Source organism: Phoxinus phoxinus, assembly GCF_949152265.1.
Source record: "Phoxinus phoxinus genome assembly, chromosome: 25".
NCBI classification, from domain to species: Eukaryota; Metazoa; Chordata; class Actinopteri; order Cypriniformes; family Leuciscidae; genus Phoxinus; species Phoxinus phoxinus.
Genome location: NC_136900.1, coordinates 8134988 through 8142487, shown reverse-complemented (window position 1 = coordinate 8142487; position 7500 = coordinate 8134988). Strand labels below are relative to the sequence as shown.

The following is a 7500-nucleotide window of genomic DNA, read 5'->3' as shown; positions in this document are numbered from 1 at the left end:
TGCTAGGGTGTTCTGGGGGTTGCTAGCGTGTTGCTAGGTGGATGTCAGGGTGTTCTAGATGATTGCTAGGATGTTGCTAGTTGGTCTGAATGATTGTTAGTGGTGTTGTAAGGTGGTTGCTATGGGTGTTGCTATTTGGTTGCTAGGGTGTTCTGGATGGTTGCTAGGGTATGGGGTTGGTATTGTGTTCTGTTTTGTATGGTCACCTTCAAGTCTCTGTGATCTTCTGTAAATATGGCTTGAGTCCCTCATTCAATGTATTTTTTCACCTGTTTTTCGTCCCCCTGTAAGTCTGATCACTTATTGCACACTTCTCCTCAACAAAACACGATTTTAGGAATATCTTCCATGTCTGGAGCACAAACTCTGCAAGATGAGTTTAAGTTTATGTTCATATCTCTAACTATAATGAATGAGCAAGTGATGCTTGACTTCGTGTGTATGTGTTGTGTGTGATTTCCTGCGACATGTGGGAACAGACATCTGTCTATTGTACAGAAACGTCATACACATGTAAATGCATCCTGTGACAGACCAGATGCTTCATGTTTTTCAGTCAGCGAAACCCTACTGGTTTAAAGTACAACATTTGGGAATGTTTCCTAAGGCCGTGTGTCCATCAAAGCGTTTTTTCACGCTCCTGGCGTGTTTTTACAATTGTTTTCAATGGGAGCGCCTCATTTTTAAAACGCCATGAGCGTAACGAGGCGCTAAGTGCGTCTTTTTCCCTCTATACAGGTCGCCGAGAGTTGAAGAATGTTCAACTTAACTTTGGGTAAAACGCAGCGCACATCACTGTCACCTTTTACCCAACCGTCCAATCACAGTGGAGGAGGGGCGGGACTAATACCACACCGACCAAGCGTCACATTCTGTACAACGTCAACAGAGGACAACAAGCATAATAACGGAACAAAATAATTTCAAAAGAGAGCCAGAGCAAATACTTTATAATCTATCTATTTATAATCACACCTGATGCACATTTCTTTGTTCTTCATTGTCTAAAACTAGAGTTTAAGAACCTTGCTGAATTTTTGTGTAATTGACCATTCGCAAAGACCCGCCCCCCTTAGTTACTGTCGCTATGCCCGACAAGCTATGCCGCTCTCGTGCCACACCATGTTCTCACGCAGTGAGAAATACATCGTGGAGCAGAGAGGACACTGACAACACACTGACAGACAGGACAGACCAGCTTACTTTTGATATTAAACATATTAAACAAAGTCTCACCTTTCAAATTTGGCCATTTTTTTAAAGAAATTTTAACAATAAATACCATTTTGTGGCTCTTTAATGTGTCTGTCAGATCGCTGTAGAGTCTCAGTTAAAGTTAAAGTACTGCTTGTGAACCGATCATGTCTTCCTTCTAGTTCATTTATAGCATCAAATAAACATGAATGTACATCAGAAGGAATGTTGTTTTAACCGCGGGAAGGCGTCAGTACACTCCGCTTTTCAAGTTCAAATCCTCCCATGGTAATCTACTAACTCTCCTGACTGCTTTGTCGGAGAAAATGGCGGATGGCGAAGTATGATTGGTCAGATCACCTGTCAATCAAGCTCCCTACGAAGGGTCAATTAATTAAGAGAAAGTACACCGCCGTCTTACTCCGACGAAAGTGACTTCAACGAACCTGCCGTCGTAAACACGACTTCCCACCTCGTAAGTACGCACTTCCCAGGAGGACTTGAACGCACCAATAGCAAGCAAAGCTTCTCAACTGATAAACAACAAAAACAAAACAATAACGCTGCGCTGCAAACAGCGTCCTAAAAACGCTTTGGTGGACACGCGGCCTTACATTATGTTGTTGTCCTCTGTTGACGTTGTACAAGCAGAATGTGACGGTTGGTGGGTGTGGTTTTTGTCCCGCCCCTCCTCCACTGTGATTGGACGGCTGGCTAAAAACTGACAGTGATGAGCTGCGTTTCACCCAAAGTTGAACATTCTTCAACTCTCTGCGACCGGTAAAAAACGCAGAGCGCTTCAGTGTGAAAAAGACGCTCAGCGCCTCGTTACACTCAAAAATGCGCCGCTCCCATTGAAAACAATTGAAAAATACACCAGGAGCGTGAAAAACGCTTTGGCGAACACAGGGCCGTACTGCCGTTCTGCCCCGAGCTCTGGCTGTCTCCACGGCAACAGCTGTAGAATTTGCCCTGCAGTGCGTGTGAGGGAACTCTGGCTGCTCAGGAATCCGTGAGCTCCGGGGCTTTGTGTTGTAGTGGAAGGGAACGGACCACAGATGCTGTGATTACTGACCTCCACCCCTTCTCCTCCTTCCCGTCTTTCTCCTCTGTAACCCTCCTTCTTTTATAACTCTTTGAGTTTCCAGCCCCCACTCCTTAAGGAGCCGTGCCTGCAAGCTGTCGCTCCGATGCCGTCTCAGTCAGGGTTCAGTGGTTTTTGTAGCACTCAAGAAGAGAAAAAAGGGACAGAGCAAACATCAAGATTCAATTGTGTCGTAGTTTACTCATCCTCATGTCATTCCAAGTTTTTAAGAATATTACAGTGACCTCAGCTCCTAAAACGACAAAAGTTGTCCATATGACTCGCACAGGGCTTGACATTAACACCTGCCAACCCGCCAAATACACTGTAAAAAAAATATTTTCATGATTTGTTATCACAACTTTTTATCTTTTGTCAAATCAACTTCGATAACTAATGTGTGAAGATAACACTATTTTGAGTTTCTGTTTATTAAACCATTCTTCTTCATTGTATTGACTCATATTATTACGAACAAACTCAAAATTTTAAGGCAACAAGGTAACTTGCTTTTTTAAGTTTTTTAAGTTTACAGTGTATATTCGACATTAAAACATATTTGTGTATTTCAGCAGTGGTGTTTAACGCAGTCACTCCTACTAGCCACTTGAGCATAATCACACCCAAAATGCGCACATAAAGCCAAGTATATTGACTACCGGTATATAAAATAGTATAATGGGTCCGTGCGTCAGGTCTTAAAGTGACAGCAGCCTAATATACCAGCTGCCAAATTATGAGATGATATTAAAAATATCTATATGGCATTTTTTCCTCATGGTATTGATGTCAAAACTGTGGCCAGTGAAAATGCTGAGTGGCTTGTAACTTTGGAAAACCACTAGCCATTGTGACTGGTGAACAAAAAAGTGAATGTCAAGCCCTGGACTCGCATAAGTTTTCTGAAATCATACACTAACTTTGTGTGCATAACAGACCGAAATTTAAGTCGTTATCCATCAGAGCTCAAAAGCCAGTTCCGTTTGTTTAAGCTTACCTTGTCGTAACGTCACACGCAACACCCAATGCCTTTGGGCATCGTTGACATCAAACCAGGTGCGACACGTCATGCAACACAATTAGATACACAAACTTTAGTCTGTTCCCCAATGAAAGTTAGGATATGACTTCAGAAAACTTGGAATATAGTTCTGTCATGACAACTCTCTGGAGTGTTTGGCTTGTTAATGGATATGACAATGTTGATAAGCTTGGCGGAATAGATCGGCTACGTTGCTGCTGTTTGAAGGTTGAGCTGCGAGCTCATTGGCTACTGATACAGCAGGAACCAATCAGCTGTGCCCTATAGAGAATGATGTGATTGCAAGCAGATTGAGTTAAGGACCAATCGGTCTGTGCCATCTTGAGTTTCATGACAGAACTTTGTATTGCACGAGTTGACTACTTTTATTGTGCTTTTGGAGCTTAATAGGTCATGGTCATGGTACGTTTTTATACAACATCCTAGTAAACATTCTGTTTAATATCTCCTTTTGTGTTTTACAGAAGAAAGAAATGGGTTTGCAATGACATGAGGGTGAGTAAATAGTGAAAATTTTGGGTGAAATAATTAACATTGTTCAAAGGACAGTCATAACCCTGTATATCTGCGTTATATGCGTTTATTTCGTCAATCAATCATTAGAAAGCTCAATTGGCAGTCCTCAGAGTACTTTCAGAGAATAGGATGAACTGCAATGCTCATATTCAAGGATTAGGACATGTGATTTGTGCAAAGACAAGAGATGTGACGTGGAAGTGTCTTGGAGTGTCAAGACGACAGGAAGGAAGGAACAAGAAGAAAATAAAAAGGAGAATGTGGGTGAGGCGGAGTAAAACAATCCATTCTTCCCCATCTGGAACGTGGGATGTTTCTTCTTCCTCTCCTAGCGTGGGATGTTTAAAATACCTCTTTACCTTCTAAAACACTTTAATACTGCCTTCTTTTCTTCTCTCGCTCTTTTGCTGCCTGCACATTTCCAATCTGCAACCAATTACAGCTTTTTGGAAACAGCAAACCATCTAAGAAGTGCAGCCTAAAGGCCCTTTCACATGACTCGTGTCAACATTCTCCAATTCATTGAACTCTCGGAGTGAAGAGTCAAGTTTTTTCTTGTCGCTGCATTTCTTACTGGTCAAGCACTGTCATGCAACACTCAAGACTTTCAACTTTTCACCCTGTTTGCTTATCAAATTAAAGCTCTCCCATATCTGCTGTTGTTGACGGATGAAAGCCAGTGAGTTCAATCAGACTACTGTAGCTTGGTGCTAATTTGTTAATCATTTGGTAGAATCTAGTCAAATTAGACAGATGCCAACATGGACAGGTAATAAAATACGATCAAAATGTGGTTTACAGATCAGGAATTGTCCCACTGCGCAATGTGACATCGGAGTGATGTCTTTTCTATGTCATTTTTGGACGTCCAATTTCGGTCCACTGATGGGGCTCGTCTACCGTTCTTGTTTCGTCTACCGCACGTCTAATGTTGATGGACCTCCGTTTAAGGGTTATTTATAATCCAAATGTGGTCGTTTGTGGACGTCTTTTCAACATCAAATTTAGACTAATTTTAGACGTTGTTTTTATACAACTTCTATAACTGTAGTCCCATGTTTCAAAAGGCTGGAGGACATGTTTTTTGTACCATGTATTTACATTTATGTATTTGGCAGACGCTTTTATCCAAATTGACTTACATTACACATTTACATTCCTATCAGTTCTTGCTTTCCCTGGGAATCGAACCCATGATCTTGCGTTGCAAGCATCAATGCTCTACTGTTTGAGCTACAGCATTACACCTTTGTATGTGTTTCCAGTAACCGAAAATGACCTTAAATTATTAATAATCTGTATTCATATGTATTAATCATGTTGATAACAACATTTTTTTTAACATATTAATCATGTAAATTTCCTGCACCTGTCATAGACGTCCAAAAAAATTACCCAGTTCAATGGTCAAATGTTGAACGTCAATATGACGCCCAAGTTGGGTCATGGTTGGACGCTCAAAAGGTGGACCTAGTTTGGACGCTCAAAAGGTGGACCTAGTTTGGACGTTGAATAGAAGAGAATTGGTCGCGGACCGACGGACCCAATATAGACATGATCTGCACGTCTATCCGGCGTCCAATGTTTAGTGGGGTATTGGATGGCTGCATGATGTCTAAAGTAAAATGTGAGTCCTAAAGGAAAACCAGGTGGGATATGCTTCTGTTGAGGGACAAATAATGAAACTAATGACTTGTAATTACTTGTAAGACCTCAATCCAATTGATATGGTAAACCAAACCTACAATGTTCACTAAGGGTATTATTAAGTCATTAGTTTTATATTCAGCACGACTGATAAGTTCATGTTGTTCTTTCATCAAAGCTCTTTTCCCTGTCAGAGGTGTTTCAGGTAATGTGAGTTACACAGTTTGTCCTCCTGTGCAGGTGGAGACGCACCTGGCCGAGATTTCGCACAATGCTTTAGTTGTTACAGTCGCTCTCAAACACACTGCCTGGTATGTACATGTGCAACCTTGTTAACTAATCCTGTATCAGGTTCTCACTTCAGAAGAATACACTGCTTTTTTTGAGGGGAAACATCTTGTTTGAGTCAGATGCTAGCTTAGTTGTGCACAGACTCTTGGGAGATTCACATGCAAATTCTTAAACTGTTTTTATTTGGTGTCATGCAGTGTCAACACTAACCCTATAGCCATAAACATTGTAGCAGCAAATGTGAATCTCAGCGAGGTTTACCTTCTAGGCACGTCTAATTTCAGGACCTTGAAGAGGATAAGATGTTTGTGTTGGGAATGCTGCAGCGGAACATTAGCAAATTGTAACTGGAGGCAAAGTTGCGGGATAAAATTGGCAGAAGTGGTTTGGATAACTGATCAAAAACTAACCAAATTGGCTCTCAAAGAGCATTATATAAAATGTGCACAAGCCCTTTTTTAATATATAAACGCCTGTTTTCCATGCCAGGTCACAATCCTACCCTGAAAATCATGGAAATATCTGTGCTCTAACACCCGGTGATGCATTAAAGCTGGTAATGTTTGCAGAGGAACATGCAGTTTCCCCGTTTATGGATCTTCTGGAGTTCTTGTATTACAAGGGAAAACCACTGAATTTCCAAAGACTGTTCCTTTCCGGGAGTCATGTGGCTGAGCTTCTGAGTTTTTGTCCCTGTTTGCATTCTTAAACCTGGACATTTTCAAGGGAAGGATAGGGTGATGAGAGGTCATCTTGAGTACACATGTTTGGTCCGATCAGTATGAAACAATGCATTTTTAATCTAATGCCTTTCTCTCCCAGAGCCGTGAAGCATCCTGAGGATGCAGAATGAAGAAAAAGTACATTTTTGGTGGCCGTGGTTTTTGGAGGATTAGAATTTTTTACCCAGAATCCACCAAAATACAGTAGAAGTGTATTTCAGCTTTCTGGCTGATCTCATGTAGGAACTACAATGCTAATCTTGGATGTACTGTAGGTGGTGGTCCTCGATCAGCGCAACTCACGGTGGCCCCTATACTCGCATACCGCAACTTTTTCTCGGCTCTTGGCTTGACTCGAAGCCAGATCTCCAGTTACACTTCCTGTTTTCCCTCACGCTTCTGTGGTTCCGCCTGGCCATTCCCACCGGCCCTATGCGCCTCAGCGCAGACAGATTCCTACAATTCCCTGCGCTATTCCCATCGGAGCGCTGCGTGGCGAGAGCTTGGGAAAGTCCTCTTCCGGAGTCAACGATCCACCAAGCAACTGAACCTCTTGTTTCTCTCTCCTCTCCTCTCCTCTCTCTTTTTTGTTTTTTTTTTGCCCTCAGCTCACTCTCAAAATCAACATTTCCAGAGTGAATGTAAACCAAACCACCAGAACGTTTTCACGACCTTCAGTTACATTTGGAATCCAAGGAAAAGCGTACATTGGTTTTCCTCTTCGGATCAAAATCAGATGGGCTCCATCATGATTTGTGACTTTACTTAAAGTATAGTTATTGACCTTTAATCTATTTTTTGGAGAACCAGTGACTTTTGCTGATGCAGATTTTTGCTTTCACTGGTTTTTAGAGTCTCGTATTATTTCCAAAATACCTAAATCTGTAACTTTAACACTGAAACATAGTATAACTCAAACCTTTTGGTCTTGACTCTTAAAGGGGGGTTGAAGAAATGTGTGTGTTCATACTGAGATCTCTGGCATTTGATTGCAAACTTCTTTC

The 7500-nt window shown here is 41.6% G+C and overlaps 1 protein-coding gene across 3 annotated transcripts in view; it reads left to right on the top strand.

The window, feature by feature from the left end:
* LOC306993516 (DENN domain-containing protein 2A) overlaps positions 1-7500 on the top strand; it is a 47223-nt gene that overhangs the window by 4804 nt on the left and 34919 nt on the right. Inside the window, exon 1 of one of the 3 annotated variants that reach the window (XM_079603348.1) lies at positions 3797-3815. The exons of the other annotated variants lie outside the window; for them this stretch is intronic. The gene's annotated coding sequence lies outside the window, so the exon portion shown is untranslated. Of the gene's footprint in view, positions 1-3796; positions 3816-7500 lie in introns of those variants that run through there. 3 annotated transcript variants of the gene reach the window in all.